This window comes from Herpailurus yagouaroundi, unplaced genomic scaffold (genome assembly GCF_014898765.1).
Source record: "Herpailurus yagouaroundi ecotype Mexico unplaced genomic scaffold, PumYag 141, whole genome shotgun sequence".
NCBI lineage: Eukaryota > Metazoa > Chordata > Mammalia > Carnivora > Felidae > Herpailurus > Herpailurus yagouaroundi.
The window spans coordinates 43,962,324-43,979,674 of NW_024412396.1; the positions used below are offsets into that span (position 1 = coordinate 43,962,324).

Genomic DNA, 17,351 nt, shown 5'->3' on the forward strand with positions numbered 1-17,351 from the left:
AAAGTTACTTAATTTTTGTTTTAATGTTCCTTAAATATATACAAACGGAAAACTAGGTACACACTGGTAAGGTTTTAGGTTTACAATTAACATAGAATAAAAACAAGCTTACAAATTCCCATCTAAAAGAAACTATAAAAGCAGTAAGACTCACCTTAGCCGCTTTAATTTAAATTTGACTGTTGCTATTTGCCCAAATGAAACTGCTCCTCCCAGCATGACTGAAGTTCTGGTGGTGACAGAGTAGGTGGCCCTTTTGCCTTCAGGACGCCTGTCTTCCCGCATGCCTTCCCGTGACTCTGTTCTACTGTCTCTGAACTGCTGCAACAGAGCATCACTTAACCCTTGGAGGGAACACACCATTATGCATTAAGTTCCCTTCTCCTGTGTTCTCATTAGCATTCCACAATTAAAGATGTTTCCTTTTTTTTTTTTTTTAAGTTCTTTTTAATCTTTTTGCCAACAGGATCCTTCTCTCAAGTTTCAATGTCCTGGGGTGGGGGGTGGGCAAAATAGGAATTAAGAAGTACACGCTTCTAGTTATAAAATAAACAAATCACAGGGACGAAAAGTACAGCATAGGGAATATAGTCAATAATACTATAATAACTTTGTGTGGTGACAGTAACTACACTTATGGTTAAGTATATAGTAATATATATAATTGTTGAAATGCTATGTTGTATACCTGAAATGAGCATAATATTATATGTAAACTATACTTCAATTATTATTTTTTTTAATTTTGGGGCACCTGGCTGGCTCAGTCAGTAGGGCATGTGACTCTTGTTTTCTTGTTTTTGTTTTTGTTTTTTTTCCCCACCCCGAGCATGTGACTCTTGATCTCAGGGGTCATGAGTTTGAGCCCCACGTTGGGGGTAGAATTTACTTAAAAAAAATTTTTTTTTAATTAAAAAGTTTCAGGGTGCCTGGGTGGCTCGGTCAGTTAGGCATCCAACTTCTGCTCAAGTCATGATCTCAAGGTTCGTGAGTTTGAGCCCCACATCGGGCTCTGGGCTGACAGTGTCGAATCTGGACCCTGCTTCAGATTCTGTGTCTCCCTCTCTTCTCTCTGCCCCTCCCCTGCTCTAGCGCTCGCTCTCTCTCTCTCTCTCTCTCTCTCTGTCAAAAATAAGTAAACATTTAAAAAAGTTAAAATATCTTTAAAACAAAATCTCACTGTCCTTACCTTCAAGAGAAGGAGAATCACCTTGATTCTACCTACTTCACAGGATGACTGTGAACATTCATTCATTCATCCTATCATCATTTATCTAGTACAGAGGGTGTAGCAGTGACCAGAATGGACAAGCTCCTTCCCTGTGGAGCTGCCATTCCAATAGGAGAGACTGATAATAGGAGAAATGAGGAAAATAATAGGATAATATTAAGGAAAAAATTAAGCAGGAATGGGAACAGAGTATGGGGATCCAATATATGGGTTTTCTGACATCACCAAGCAATTCTCTGATACCAACTGGGTGCCCAGCAATTCAACTCCATTCTGACAATGTCTACCGGGTGACAGCATCAGGTCCCCCGGTTAAGTGCCCAGGCCTGCAAGATTTCAGATGCCAATCACACCTCTGCTTCAGGCTGACTGGCTATAGATCCCAGGTTCCCACAGCTCCCTCCATGGGGTTGACTGATTTGCCAGAGTGGCTCACAAAGTTCAGAGAAATGTTTTACTTATTAGATGACTGGCTTATTATAAAAGGATATAATCCAGGAAGAGCCAGATGGAAGAGATGCCTAGGGCCAGGTATGGGGACAGGGTGCCACTCTCCTAGGTTCTCCACATGTTCACTAACCCAGAAGCTTTCCAAACACCATCTTTTTTGGGGTCTTTTATGGAGGATTCATTACATGACTGATTAAATCATTGCCTGCTGGCAATTGATCCAATCCCCAACCCTTCTCCTCTCTCAGAAGGTCAGGGAGGTGGGACTGAAGGTTCTAAGCCTTCCACCACATGGTTGGCTCTCCTGGCAACCAGCCCCCACTCCTAGGTGCTTTCTCAAAGGCACCCCATGGGGCGCCTGGGTGGCTCAGTTGGTTAAACAGCCGACTTCAGCTCAGGTCATGATCTCGCGGTCCGTGAGTTCGAGCCCCGCGTCGGGCTCTGTGCTGACAGCTCAGAGCCTGGAGCCTGTTACAGATTCTGTGTCTCCTTCTCTCTCTGACCCTCCCCCGTTCATGCTCTGTCTCTCTCTGTCTCAAAAATAAATAAACGTTAAAAAATAAAAATAAAAAATAACTAAATAAAAGGCACCCCATTAACACAAACTCTGGTGTTATTGAACAGGGTTCGTTGTGAATATCAAGACACCTTCCTTACTCTTATCACATAGGAAGTTCCAAGGGTATGAAGAGCTTTGTGCCAGAAATGGCGACAAAGACCAAATATATATTTGTTCTTATAAATCACAATATCTCAGGGGAGAAGTAGAGGGAGATTACATTTTTAAAATGGCATGTTCTGGGGAGGCTTCATAGAGTAGGTAACATTTAAGACCTAAGCGAGTTGGAGGAAGCTAAAGGATTTGAGGAACAGCCAGGAGGTCAGGTGTCTATTTTGGAATAACACACAGCAGCGCGAGTGTGTGTGTGTGTGTGTGTGTGTGCGCGCGCGCGCACGCGCGCGCGCGCGCGCGCACACACACACACGGAAAAGCACAATGCAAACCTGGATATATAGTAGATACCATTGTTTCACTGCCCAGCAACCATTTCTCCTCCTGGCAACTCTGCGGTGATATTCCTCTGGGGAGGCACCTCCCCTGTCCCTGGTCTCCCCTGCTGGTAGGATGACCCCACCCCTAACCACCAGGGCTGGGCAAATGAATAACACACAATGGCATTGCGGGCACCCTTGGGAGAGAGCCACAGTCTTTTCCCCCTGGAGATCCAAGCAGTAAAGATGATAGGAGCCTGGAGCTTTCCGGAGCCACCCACTTGGAACCTGAGAAAAAAGCCAGTGCAGAGGAAGATCACAGGGATGAATCCTGGAGACATATTTTGATCCCCTGTATCAAGCTGTATCTACTTCTGGACTTCCCAGTTTATGTGCACCAATTAATTCCCTGTTTTGCTGCATAAGCTGGTGTGTCAGTTATCTATTGCTGCACAGTAATTTGCTGCAAGACGTGGTCACTGAAAAGAACATCTATTACCTCGCAGTTTCTCTAGGTCAGGGATTTGGGAGTGCTCGAAGCTGCGTGATCCTGGTTCAGGGTCTCTCGTAGGCTTTCAGGCGGGGTGGTAGCAAGGACTCTGAAGGCCTGGCTGGGCCTGAAGGATGTGCTTTCACAGTGGTTCACCCCATGGCTGTTGGCAGGAGCCCTCAGTTCCCTGTCACGCGGGTTCTGCATAGGCTGGGTGAGTGTCCTCACAACATGGCTGCTGACATCCCCTGAGGGAGAGACATCCAAGAGAGCAAGTGAGGCGTGCCCTTTATAAGCTCGTCCCTGAAGTAACTCTGAAGTGTTACTACCTCAAGCCCACGCTCAAGGGGAGGGAAGCAGGCCCCTCCTCTTGAAGGGAGGAAGATCAAAGAATTTGTGGACATATCTGAAAACCACCACACCTGGCTTAACCTTGATGTTCTGTCACTCGCAACCACTAGAGTTCTGACAGTTATTCAGGAGTTTATCACAATTGTATTATGGCTGTTACAACATGGCTCTTGGCAAAAGCAACAACAACAAAAAAAACCCAGCCGCCTATAACGTGCTAACAACCTACATCTTATAAATGCCAATTCGATCCTGTCCTAGGTAAGCTCAAAAACCTCCAATGGTCGTCGTGGTCCAAAAGTTCAAATTTCTTGAGGGGGTCCAACTGGCTCAGTCGGTAGAGCATGAGACTCTTAATCTCAGGGCTGTGGGTTCGAGCCCCATGTTGGGTGTAGAGATTACTTAAAAAAAAAATCTTAAAAATAAAGTTCAAATTTCTTTACATCGGGCACATAGCCACCACAGCTTGCTCCCCGCGCCCTCCCTACCACCCTCCTAAAACCTCCCTGCTTCAGACCCTCCTAGCTGCTTGCTTTTCTCTGAATATGCCATATTTCCACATCTCCGTGCCCTTGTCCATGCTGTTTTAGCTTCTCCATGTAAAGCTCTGCTCAAGACCCGATTCATATGTCACCTCTTCTGTGAAGACTTCTCTGACTTCACCCCAAAACTGATGATACCACTGAGCTTCAGGCCCTTCATATTTATTGTGTCCAAATCCATAACCCTGAATTTATGTGCAATTTATATTATCCCCATATACAAATGAGGGCCCAGTATACAGATCTGGGGTCCTCTAAAAAGGGTGAGGAGCTTCCTTGCAGGCATCGGGCCGGTGAGCAACACAGCACATGTTGGCACACCCTGTTAGTTATTCCTTCCTCTTCCGCTCCTAAACACTGTGGTCGTGTATACTGTGTATAGTTATCCATGAATCTGGCTCCCCTGACAGATAAAGAACTTCCTGGGGGCCTGGCCCTCATCTTGTATAGCCACCTTTCATGGAGCACTCACTGCATTCATGTTGCGTGATTAATGTTGCCCATTTTCCAGATGAGGAAATCAAGGCTCAGAAGGATTAAAGGACCAAGGTCTGAGGCCGGACTCCATGCCCTCATCCCCTACATGCGACAGTACTTGAGATGTGCTAGGTAGGTGCTCAGTATGCATGTTGGAAGGCCTGACTGGAGTGAATGAGAACTGGGTGGCCCCAGCTTCCCCAACCCCCACTGTGTCCGTGTCTGGCTGGAGGCTTCAAGGCTGCTGTTTACTTGCAGGTTGGGAGCAAGGGAAGGAGCTGCAGGCAGGTAGAGTGGAAATACTCCAACCAGAAGCCAAGGGCCCCAGCTTCTGGTCCTGGCTCAGCCTCCATCTAACTGGGTGACCTTGGGCGGGTCTGCAATGCCAGGTAGCATTTGAGATGACACCAGATAAAAGGGGCAGCCCAGGCCCCTGTGGATCCAGGAGCTCCTCAGGAGGCTGGAACCCTGGGGTGGGGGGTTCTAGTTCTAGTGACCACGGGGGGGCCTCTGCCCTGAACCGGGCAAGCACCCCACTCCCTGCCAGGACTCCACCCCGAGTCCTCACCAAAGAAGCAGAGATGAGCTTTCACTCCGTGTGCCTTACCTCGAATGTGCTCAGGTTAAATTTTAGCTGCCATCCTTGCCTGGCGCACAGAGGAGATTAACTCCATCTGGAGTTTCTCACAGGCCCCCCGCCGCCCGCCCAGCCAGCTGAAACGTGTCTGGATCCACAACAAACTTCATCAGCTCGTTTCCGCCTCCAACCCTCACTAAATGGATTAGGCAACAGGAGCCCCAGGGTTGACCTTTGCAGCATCCATTGTCGTGGCTGTTATTGTAGACAGAAATAATAGCCAGGATAATAATTCGTGGTTAATGGTCCTTTAACCAGAGGGCTGGAGGGCTCTGGGAACATTACTTCATGGCCCTCTTGGCATGCCTCCCACAAGCCTTTTCTTCAATCCCTCTTTCATGCTCCCACCTCTGGAAAGCCTTCCTCCACATTCCCTAACTTCATTGCGGTACAGCTTATGCCCCTGCTCCCGGGTTCCGGCCTTGAGGAGAAGCCTCGTGGAGAACACAGTCCAGGCCTCAAAGATCTTCTTGTTGCCCACCTCGGGGCACCATCCTGGACATATTACCCTCCACTGACCTGTTCCTCTGTCTGCTCAGAAGGAAGAAAAATCCATGTGTCGAAGTGTTTTCGGATAGGGATGGGAAAAAACCCAAAAAACCAAAAATACAATCTTGTAGTTGGTATGCGGCTTTGCTGTGCTTGTTGGTAACCCCCTGTTCCTGGTTGGCCAGAGGCTAAGTTATCTGCAAGCACAAGCTGTTCTTGCAGAATTATTACCATAATGTGCATATAAATTTGGCTGTTGGGTGTTGCTGTTGGTTTCTTTCCTCTCCTTTGTTCTTCCTTTCTTTGCACCATCTAAAAGTCAGAATGCGGGGCGCCTGGGTGGCGCAGTCGGTTAAGCGTCCGACTTCAGCCAGGTCACGATCTCGCGGTCCGTGAGTTCGAGCCCCGCGTCGGGCTCTGGGCTGACAGCTCAGAGCCTGGAGCCTGTTTCCGATTCTGTGTCTCCCTCTCTCTCTGCCCCTCCCCTGTTCATGCTCTGTCTCTCTCTGTCCCAAAAATAAATAAATGTTGAAAAAAAAAATTTATAAAAAAAAAAAATTTATAAAAGTCTGAATGCATTTGCTGTAGCACAAGAATTACCCAGCCTGTGGCCAAGAAGAAGTTAATCTACCCCCTAGACTTTGGGAAAACACAGCAGGTCAAAATGGATGAGCCCCCATCAAACACCTTTCCCTCAGTTGTTTTGGAAATAAACCTGCAGGCCCGAGGAGATTATCTGGAGTGAGAAAGGAATGTGTAAAGAGGCGGGGAAAGAAATGGAGATTAGAAAGACACAGTCTCCGGGAAATACAGCCTTCTCTCCAAAACAATGATGTGGCTTGACAACCAAATGGGATCATGTGGGTTCTGAAATATTTCCAACTGTTTAAAAAGGAAGTGACAGCGAAGGCCAGCAAGTGTGTTTTAACTCCCCCAGGAATATCGACTCGCCTGTGAAAGAAGCAGATACCACGCAGATCCTTGGATCCAGTTCCAGATACTTGCTGGCCCAAATGGGGCAGGGAAATGGAGGCGGGGCTTCCACGGAGGCGGGGTGGGGTGGAGAGAGGAGGGAAAGAGGCGGGCAGAGCTGGAGTGAGTGGGATCCAGACAGTGCTGCTAGAGAGGGCAGGGCACCTGACTAGGTGCTGGTGGTCGTGACTCTGAAACTTTTCTCCGTCTGTGAAATGGGGATATTAGTAGTATCTGGAAGGCAAGGACATTGGCCAGGGTCTCCAGAGAAAGAGAACCAATAGGATGTATACAGAGAGAAAGAGATTTATTATAAGGAACTGTCTCACCTGATTGTAGAGGCGGGCAAGTCCCAAGATCCTCAGGGCAAGTTGGTAAGCTGGAGACTCAGGAGAGCCTGATGGTTAGTTCTAGTCTGAATCTGAATATCTGAGAATCAGGAGAGCTGATAACTGTAGTGCCAGTGCTAAGGCCAACAGGCTCAAGACCCAGGAAGAACCAGTGTTTCAGTTCAGTTCAAGTCAAAGTCAGGGAAAAAGCCAACATCCCAGTTCAAAGGCCATCAGACAAGAAGAATATTCCCTTACTCTGGGTAGGGTCAGCCGTTTTGTTCTCTTCAGACCTTCAACTGATTGGATGAGGCCCATCCACATTAAGGAAAGCAATCTGCTTCACTCGGTCTACTCATTTAAGTGTTAATCGCATCCAGAAACGTCTCATAGAAACACCCAGCATAAAATGTGACCAAATATCTGGGCACCTGTGGCTCAGTCAAGTAGACCCATAAAATTAAATATCACACAAGGCTATTCTGATGGCAGACCAACTGTGGAAGCAGTACCATTTGTATTCACGTAAATAGATGGTCCTCAGTTCAGTTCATCACTACAACTGTGCCTTGTTCTTGGCCTGACATTCCCTCCTGTTGTTTCCAAGTATGCCCTTGACTTGAGGGAAGGGTGTGGGGACAGCCATGGAAGAGAAATGGAAGGGGAGTAGAAGCCAGAAAAAGGTCTCTGTTAGCAGCAGAAAGCCAACAGAGAGGGACCAAGCAGGTAAGGCCTGCCTAGAGGGCAGACTCTCCCTGAGGAGCTGTGGTCGAGGCAATCCCAGCTCATTCCTGCTTTTGGTTCCTTTCAGCCTGTTATTCCTCTCCGGCTGAGGGCCAGGGCCAGGAGGCCAGCCCTTCCTCGTGTCCCCAGCTAAAGGCTATGGGCGCTGAGGCTACACGCAATCCCTGTAAGGCTAGGTTAAATTAAATTAGACAAGAATTCAAGGGCGCCTGGGTGGCGCAGTCGGTTAAGCGTCCGACTTCAGCCAGGTCACGATCTCGCGGTCCGTGAGTTCGAGCCCCGCGTTGGGCTCTGGGCTGATGGCTTGGAGCCTGGAGCCTGTTTCCGATTCTGTGTCTCCCTCTCTCTCTGCCCCTCCCCCATTCATGCTCTGTCTCTCTCTGTCCCAAAAATAAATAAACGTTGAAAAAAAATTTTTTTTTAATTAGACAAGAATTCAAAATCTTACAAGAAGAAAGGTAGCAACAGAGGCAGCATCGCTCCACCAGCTTCCTTTGGCACCGGAATTCTGGAAAAGGTGAGGAGGATGCCTGCCTTAACTCCTGGGAGGTAAGATCTCACTGGAAAGTTGGATTTCTTACCCTATTACAAGAGAGCTTACATCACAGTTCTAGAAGAATGCACTTCTAACAATCCAGGGCAATCAAGAGAGAATATTTACAGATATGGGCCTCTCCTGGTTCTGAACCAATCTGTGTCACCAGGGCCATGTCCTCACATGGGGGCTAAGCAGAGTCAGAACCCGGGAGTACCTATTTTCCACACCCAGCTCTCCAGCATTGCAGACAGCACATCCCACACAGATACCTTTGACACAACGAATTCAGCATTGTTGGGGGCGACAGGTAACACCTTCCAAACGGGGCATACTGCAAAGACTGCTGCTCCCTTGTTGTCCCTGCTGGGACCCCAAGCTCAAGGAACCCTCGTGAGTCAAGGAGAGTTGCCATGTCCAGAGGAAGCAAGAAGCAGTTGGGCAGTGGCTTGAAGTCCAGCTCCGGGACATGTGACACCCTTGGGCTAGTTACTGAGCTTCTCTGGGTTTAAATCCTCCTCCTCTCACAGTGGTTCTCAACCCTGTGTACAAGTCACTTGAGAAACTTCAAAAAAAACCAACTATGCTTTTATCCATTGGACTGATGGATAAAACCAGACTCTCTGGGCATTGTAGGTTAGAGATGTCCCCGATGATTCTAAAGTGTTGTGTCCATCTTTTCTAATCTGCCTGGGTTACAACCAGATAACCAAGTATGTTAGGGTGTAGTGGGGTGTGGAGAGTGGTGGCGATGAGGCTGAGTCTTTGTGGTGCCAGCATTCACACTGGAGCCACAGAAGCAAATTACAAGGAGGCAAATTTTAGTCCAGACAAGAAAGAAATTTCTAACCTCTTCTGAAATTGCCTTCACGACCAGACTACGAACCCCGCAAGATGATCAGTCTTGTGCAAATTTATGCTGAACATGCCTCATTTTGCCAAGTTGGATGAATTACCCAGATTAGTAGACTTTGCTCCAAATAGCTTTTGGCTGTTTCAAAAAATCAAGTTCATTCTCAAGAGTTATTGCAGGGCCACTTACTACAAGTTCCTTAACCTCTCTGAGTGTCCCTGCCTTTCTCCCAAGGATGGCTGGGATGTTGTCCACACACCTCGCCGTGGGGAGATTTCAAGAGCATCACGAAGGCATGTGAAAGTTTCTGATTCCTGTGGCCGAACCTGAATGACAGCGAATCCTCATACCATCAGTGAGGACCTGAAAGGACAGCATTTATTCCAACTTCTGAACATCATCCTAACTCTGGAGTGGGGAGCTTTGGGCCAGGGTTTGAATCCCAGCTTTATCACCTAGTAGTCACATGACTTCATCTCTCTAAACCTCAGTTTTCTCATCTGTTAATGGGACTGTGAGGGTCAAATGAGAAATACCCATAAGGCTCTTAGCACAGAGCCTAACATTTGTAAATGCTCCATAAATGTTGACACCTTACTATTATTATCACCTTGGATGTCGATCTGAAGCCCGCCCAGGTGACCGTGTTGAAGGGGACAACGCTTCCTTGGATGTGTAAGTCTGGAATGTTCATTATGAAAGCCATCCCACTACTCTGTGGTTACAGCTCATGGATACGTTTGTTGACTTCCATTCAAAATCAAGTCTCAGGTCCTTGGCTCAGGAGCTCCGCTCCCGTAGAGCGCGCCTGGGCGTGAGAACAGAAGCCAAGGCAAGTGTTTGCTTTGGAACAAAGAAGGGACAAGGATGGATTTCTGGAGGCGTTCGCCATTTCAGAGCAAGGAGTCATCTGTTTCTCATAAGATGGAGTGCAGGCAGCAGAATCCATTTTTCTGAACTCTCTAGGATAGCTCATTACTAGTCTGGCCACAGCTCCTGTGGGCCAGGAGAGTGGCTGAAGTAGGACCGGGCCCCACCACAGCCAGGCCTAGACTTTGCAAATGGACTTGAATTTCTTTTGAGTCTTTAAAGTTTTTGCTAAAAGCAGTTGCAAATGGCTCGCATCCTCTCCTCCATAGCTAGATTTGGGGGGGGGGGGGGTGTCGGTGGGGAAGGTATCCAGGTGAACAGTCCTGAGTCACTGGTCCTGGAAGATCCTGCCATAGCACTGATTTAAATTCCTAAGAAGGCTTTAACCTCTCGGGTCCCTCACTGTGGGATTCAAGAAATTGCTCTCCTGGGGCTGCGGAAAGCATCAGCCTGGCTGCAGAAAGTGCTGTGTAGAGCCATGCCTCAGACAGAGGCAGCCATCTTTTTTTTTTTTTTTTAATATATGAAATTTATTGTCAAATTGGTTTCCATACAACACCCAGTGCTCATCCCAAAAGATGCCCTCTTCAATGCCCATCACCTACCCTTCCCTCCCTCCCACCCCCCCATCAACCCTCGGTTTGTTCTCAGTTTTTAAGAGTCTCTTACGCTTTGGCTCTCTCCCACTCTAACCTCAATTTTTTTTTCCTTCCCCTCCCCCATGGGTTTCTGTTAAGTTTCTCAGGATCCACATAAGAGTGAAACCATATGGTATCTGTCTTTCTCTGTATGGCTTATTTCACTTAGCATCACACACTCCAGTTCCACCCACATTGCTACAAAGGGCCATATTTCATTCTTTCTCATTGCCACGTAGTACTCCATTGTGTATATAAACCACAATTTCTTTATCCATTCACCAGTTGATGGACATTTAGGCTTTTTCCACAATTTGGCCATTGTTGAGAGTGTTGCTATAAACATTGGGGTACAAGTGCCCCTATGCATCAGTACTCCTGTATCCCTTGGGTAAATTCCTAGCAGTGCTACTGCTGGGTCATAGGGTAGGTCTATTTTTAATTTTTTGAGGAACCTCCACACTGTTTTCCAGAGTGGAGGCAGCCATCTTTAACAAGGGCCAGGTGCTTTCCCTGGGGGGGGTTGTTTCTCCCCATTGAACTCCCATATTCGCGTCCTCCTCCTCGTACCACCACCACCTCACTAAACTTGCCTCTTTCCAAAAAAAAGGCACTTACAGCCCAGAGGTTTGTTTTCACGTTACTTATTTACTTTTATTATTTTGTATTAGAGTCAAGGCATAGACTAAGGGAGGGGCCCTACCAGATGCCGATATTCCCAAATGTTTCTTTCCTGTCGCATGGCACCAAGGGGGACAATTCGTGGTAAATGAGGAAGGCACCCTCCCCACCCCCACCCCCCACCACAAGATGGAGGCAGCTGGTGGCAGTGGTGAGGAGAAAGTGTGGCTGCCACAGCTTGTGGCAAATGGAAGGTGGATGCCAGAAGCCATCAGAACCACATCTCTCAACAACCCCAAATTACTGCCCCAGGATCTACATGGAAGGAGCCGGGGAGTGTGGAGAGACAGAACTCATAATACTTGCTGCCTACTTCCATAGGGAGCTATTGACCTCATTGTTATGCCCCAGAGATCCACGGGAAGGTCTGGTCTGATGGCCTTGTCTGCCTTTGCCAAGAATGACCATCTTGTTAGGGGAGGGCAAGAAGCGAACGTTTAGTGAGCTCTTTCCGTGAACCATATTGGGCTCAGAACCTGCCATATGTCCTCTCGTCACATCTGCACCACAACCATGTGAACGAGGCGTCTTTCTCCCAGAGGAGGGGAAACTCAGACTCAGTTTGTGTGTTAGCTAGGATAGGCTAAGCTGTGCTGTGGTAATAGTGTCAAGAATGTCAGCGGTTTTATGCGGTTACAGAATATTTCCCACTCACCAGCAGCCTTCCGTGCAGTGACTCGGGGACCCTGGCTGCTTTGACCTTTTGGCACACCGCGTCAGCACAAGTTTCTGGCACAGCATGTCGCCACCGGGCCTCCTCCACAGCATGGCGGGGCAAGAGGGAGCCTAGAGACGCAGGCGTGCCTTTCTCACCGCCTGGAAGTGTGCTTCCTCTGTCATTTCATGTGCCAGCAACTAGTCCCACGACCCCGCCCAAGCCCAAGAGCGCCGAGCCTCCCATGTTCCGGGAGGGCGACGAGGACTGGACAGTGGTGAGCGTAGAGGACAGTGACCACAGGACATTTAACGGCCTCCAAGTAGTAAATGGCAGAGCGAAGGTGTTCCGCAACTCAAGAAACTGAAACCAGGAAGGTGAAAAGACTTGACCTGCTCAGAGCTAGTCACTGAAATACTCACACCAGGACTTGGTTCTTCCAAACTCGAAGCCCTTCCTGACACACACAACTCTCCGTGAAAGAGCACCCTTTTCCCCAAATTATCTCCTCTCCTCTACCTACTCACCAATGCCTCAAATCCCACCAGCAGGATATTGTGTCATCATCAATGCATACAAAACCATTAAAGTGCCACATCGTGTAGCCTTAGTTTTAAGAACACTTGAGAGAATGGAGGGGGACCTGGGTGGCTCAGTCGGTTGAGCGTCCGAATTTGGCTCAGGTCACGATCTCGTGGTTCATGAGTTTAGCCCCGCGTGCTGACAGCTCAGAGCCTGGAGGCTGCTTCGGATTCTGCGTCTCCCTCTCTCTCTGCCCCTCCCCAACTCAGACTCTGACTCTCTCTCTCTCTCTCTCAAAAATAAAATAAAAACATTAAATTTTTTTTAAAAAAAAGAAGAAAGAAAAAAGAACACTTGAGAGGATGGAGAGATCAGGGTGAATGGGAGAGTCCAGGAAAGGTGCACTGAGAAGCCACTGGCCTTGGTGAGATGTGGAAAAAGGAGAAATCCATTCCAGATGAAAATTCATTCCTAATTTTCTTTCCTCTGTTCTATTTTTACTGCATTTAAAAATTTGTAGAGTGCCTTCCATTTACTATTCTATTTAACTTTCCGAACAATTCTGTTAGGGAATTGAGAGGTTAGTCAGATATTTCTTCCCATTTGACAAAAAACTGAAACTGACATAGTATAAAGTGTTTTATCTAACATCAGAGCAAAGCAAACCAAATAAAGAAGCAAAAATGTTAAAAAGAAATAATCAGCAATCCTTGTGTGTATAAATTAATACTTTTTAAAGTTTATTTATTTTGAGAGACAGAGAGCAGAGGAGGGGCAGAGAGATGGAGACACAATCCCAAGCAGGCTCTGCATTGTCAGAGCAGAGCCCAACATGGGGCTCGAACTCACAAATGAGATCCTAACCTGACCCAAAATCAGAGTCAGCCACCTAACCAACTGAGCCACCCAGGGACCCCTCGATTAATACATGTTACAAAAATCAAGTGCTTGATATGAAATATTTCAGAGATAAAATGGAATTCATATAATGCATGTATGATATTTAGAATAATAAAACACTATTATCTACCACCTTCTTATTACTAGGGTTCTAAAACATTAGGTCACTTTAAATTTTAAAAATGATATACACCAGGGGCACTTGGATGGCTCAGTTGGTTGAGTGTTTGACTTCAGCTCAAGTCATGATCTCTCATGGTTCCTGGGTTCCAGCCACTCATCAAGCTCTATGCTGACAGCACAAAGCCTGCTTGGGATTCTCTCTCTTTCCTTCTCTCTCTCTGCCCTTCCCCGACTTGCACTGTTCTCTCTCTCAGAACAAATGAATAAACTTAAAAAAGAAATGATATATACTGGGGAACCTGGGTGGTTCAGTCAGTTGAGCGTCTGACTTCGGCTCAGGTCACGGTCTCGTGGCTGGTGAGTTCAATTCACGCGTGGGACTCTGTGCTGACAGCTCGCACCCTGGAGCCTGCTTCGGATTCTGTGTCTCCCTCTTCTTCTGCCCCTCTCCCCCTTGCACGCTCTCTCTCCCTCTCAAAAATAAACATTAAAACCAATTTAAATGTAAAATAAAACTATGTATACCTATATATATATATAGCCAAAAGTTAAATCATGCAGACGATGGGAACTTTAAAGTCCCTTTTCTCATCGTGTCAACCTCTGAATCCCACGCCCCTGGAATAACAACCATTGACAATTGGACACATGATCCTGTATATGTTCATTTTGGAAAACAAGCCAGTCATATATGTGGGGGGTGGTAATCAAAAGTCATAAAAATGTCTCTAACTTTTGGTCCTGTCACCCTAGTGTGGGAATTTATCCCCGGAAAAGACCCCGCAGGCTTCTGTCTTTTCCTAGAAATGGCCAAGCTCATTCCCAAACGAGTCTTTGCCCTTGTTGTTTTCCTCTGGACCTCTGTTTCCCCAGATTTGTTTATGGTTGGATGTCCACTTAAGTCTCAGCTCAAATGCCACCACCTCTGAGAGGCTGCCCATGGTCACCTGTCTAGACCTGCTCCCTCTCCCCATGGAACCTTGTGGCACGCAGTAGGAATGCACATTTTAGTTCAGAGGATAAACATCCACTCGTGAAAACAGCACCTGGGTTACTTAGGTAAGGGATGTTATCTGACTCACCTTGGAACCCTGGAAGGTACTTCTGCAAAGAAAGAGTTCTTGCTGGCTTTCAAGACTCCAAAAAACCGGCTGAGTGGGAAGTCAGGCCAGCCTGGGGCCAACCTGACTGTCGTTTCTTCCAGCCATCTTTCAGATGCAGTGACTGCAAACGGGAGAGTGACCCTCCCACTAAAGCATTTTCCTTCTTGGCTTCTAAAACAAAGAAGAGGTAAAGAAAATTCAATGGGTGAGAGTCTGGCAAAATAACACCTAGGCAACACTTAATTAAGATGAATAATTTCAACACTCTCAAGGCAGACAATGGAAACGTTAAGAGTTTCCACCAAAACATAAACTGGGCCAAGTGGGCGGGGCCTCCAGAAGTTTCCATGAAAATTCCCAGTTGGGGGAGTGGGGGAGAGGTTTCTTGCTTAGGGATGGGGGGGGAGGATGGTGGGGGGTTTGGGGTGGAGGGGGATGGGGAGTGGGGGTTAGGGAGAAGATGGGAGAAAGGGAAGCCTGGATCAGAGTTCCACAAACACATGCTAAGTTGTCTGGGCTGAAGAGCTCTAACTTTTCTCCTTATAGCAAAATAAAATATGTTTACTACAGAGGAGTCAAAAGAAAAATCAAACCTCACATAATCCTACCACTCAGAAAGGCAATATTTATGTAATGTCTTCTTACAGTGGTTATTTTCTTAGCACACATATACTTTAAATTAAAAAAAAATAATTTTATTTATTTATTTTATTTTAATTTTGTTTTGTTAAGTAAGCTCTAGGCCCAATGTAGGGCTTGAACACAAGAGCCTGAGATCAAGTGTCACACACTCTAAGTTAGCCAGGCACTCCTTTTAAATTTTTTAATGTGATTATACTATACACTGCTCTATAAAGTGCTTTTTTTTTTTTACTTAATAACATATTGTGAACATTTTCCCATGCCATTAAATACCACCCAACATTGTCATTTTTTTTTTATGGCTGTATAGTATCACATTGTATGGCTGTGTCATATAAGCAATGCCCTCTCATTGAAAATGTAAGTTCCTGATTTTTTTTTAATGTTTACTTATTTTTGAGAGACAGAGAGTGCGGGAGAGGCAGAGAGAGAGAGAGGGAGACAGAAGACCAGAAGCGGGCTCCGCGCCGACAGCAGAGAGCCTGATGTGGGACTTGAACCCACGAACCAGGAGATCATGCCCTGAGCTGAAGCCAGATGCTTAATCAACTGAGCCACCCAGGCACCCCAGTTGTTCCTGACTTTTATAAGCAATTTATCAATGACTATTTCTGAAATGCATATATGATTATTTCCCTAGGACTAATTCCCAGAAGTGGAATTTCTGTGTACATGAAATTCTAAGGGTTTTTCTATGCACCTGCTGTGGACAGCACATTTGTTAGTTTGAGGAGCATTGATTGGTGTGGTCTGCTACCTTAATACTTGTTTTCTCCACCTACACTTTTACTGAGTGTAGTGACACCGAGCGAGGAACAACGCACAGTTTACATTCAGATGGGAATTTCTGCCTTCCAAGGAGCTTGTGTTTTAAAGAAAGCCTTTTTGATTTCTGATCCGGGCAAACCTAAAGCAAATCAATTAAACAGAAAGAATGATTAACTAATTGGTCAAGTAAATTAAAAACAGAAAGCTAATAGAAGACCCGGACCTTTCCTGTTTGCTTGTGTTAAATAATTAGTTAACTAATTACTTAGTTATTTTATGTGTTAAGTTTCCACATGTGCATTTGTACTTCAGATGTGTCTTTTAGGGCAGACACCGCTGACTACCTGCCCAGTAACCCTTTTCAGTCCTCTTCTCCACTTTCTGCTTCCCCCCGTGGACAATGAAAAACCCCAAAACTCACTTTCCGAGTCTCCCCAGCAGCTAAGAGTGACCCATCTTTGCCCCATGAGAACCAAGGGGACATCTGTTGCAAGGATCTAAGAAAGGTTTTTCCCCGCTTGACAAAAGAAGTCAAAAAGCAAACTCGTAGTGCATTGGCCCTGCACCTCATTCCCAACCTCTGAACGCTGTCATGTGGGTGAATGATTCCAGGAGCTGTGGCAGCCATCTTATAACCATGAGGCGACAAGCCTAAGGATAAAAACAAAAAACAAAAAACTCTAATAATCATTTGTCTTCAATTACATCAGGGGGTTGCTGAGCCTACCCTGGAATCTAACTCCCAAAATAAATATCTTTACAGTTTAAGTTAGGGTTCTCAAAGTTTGTGGCTAAGTTAGCATGTTAGGATCACCTGGGAAGGTTTACAATTCCCGATACCCAAGCCATAGCTCATACCAGTAAAGTCAGCATCCCTGGGAGGAGTGGGGAAGGTAGGTGGTACTCAGGCATCAGAACTTTTAAAAATCTGCTGATTCCAAGGTGTAGCAAATTTGAGAACCTGTAGCATAAGCCAGTGCTTCTCAGACTTTAATGTGCTTATGAATCATCCGGGAATTTCACTAAACTAAGACTGATTCGGTAGGTCTTAGCTTCTATAGCCTTAGCAAGATCCTAGTTGATGTTGATGTTGCTGGTTCAGGGACCATACTTTTGAGTAGCAAGCATCACTGTCCCATTGGCCTAAGGCATCCTAACTGGTACATCCTTTTTCTAGATGTCGAAGTCATCCTCATTTCACTGGTGTGGGAGGAGGTGGCCCTTTGGGAAGGGGGAGACAGCAGGAGGGCCTTCACCCTGCCAGAGGCCTGTTAGCCCCTCTGTGTCACCAGGCCCCCAGCCGGAGCTGATGGGCTCGTAAGTAAATGCTCATCCAGTAGCAAGCGAACTCCTGGG

General features: G+C 46.6%; 1 long non-coding RNA gene and 1 other non-coding gene across 2 annotated transcripts; one reads left to right on the plus strand and one right to left on the minus strand.

The window, feature by feature from the left end:
* Positions 1-3,834: 3,834 nt before the first annotated feature.
* Positions 3,835-3,907, plus strand: TRNAK-CUU (transfer RNA lysine (anticodon CUU)). Its single transcript has one exon. It is a non-coding gene; the product is annotated as a tRNA-Lys (tRNA).
* Positions 3,908-11,232: 7,325 nt separating this feature from the next.
* On the minus strand, positions 11,233-14,658 carry LOC121031304 (uncharacterized). The gene is made up of 2 exons (XR_005790661.1): positions 14,565-14,658; positions 11,233-12,300 (listed from the first exon to the last, which is right to left on the minus strand). It is a non-coding gene; the product is annotated as an uncharacterized LOC121031304 (long non-coding RNA).
* Between the last annotated feature and the right edge of the window lie 2,693 nt (positions 14,659-17,351).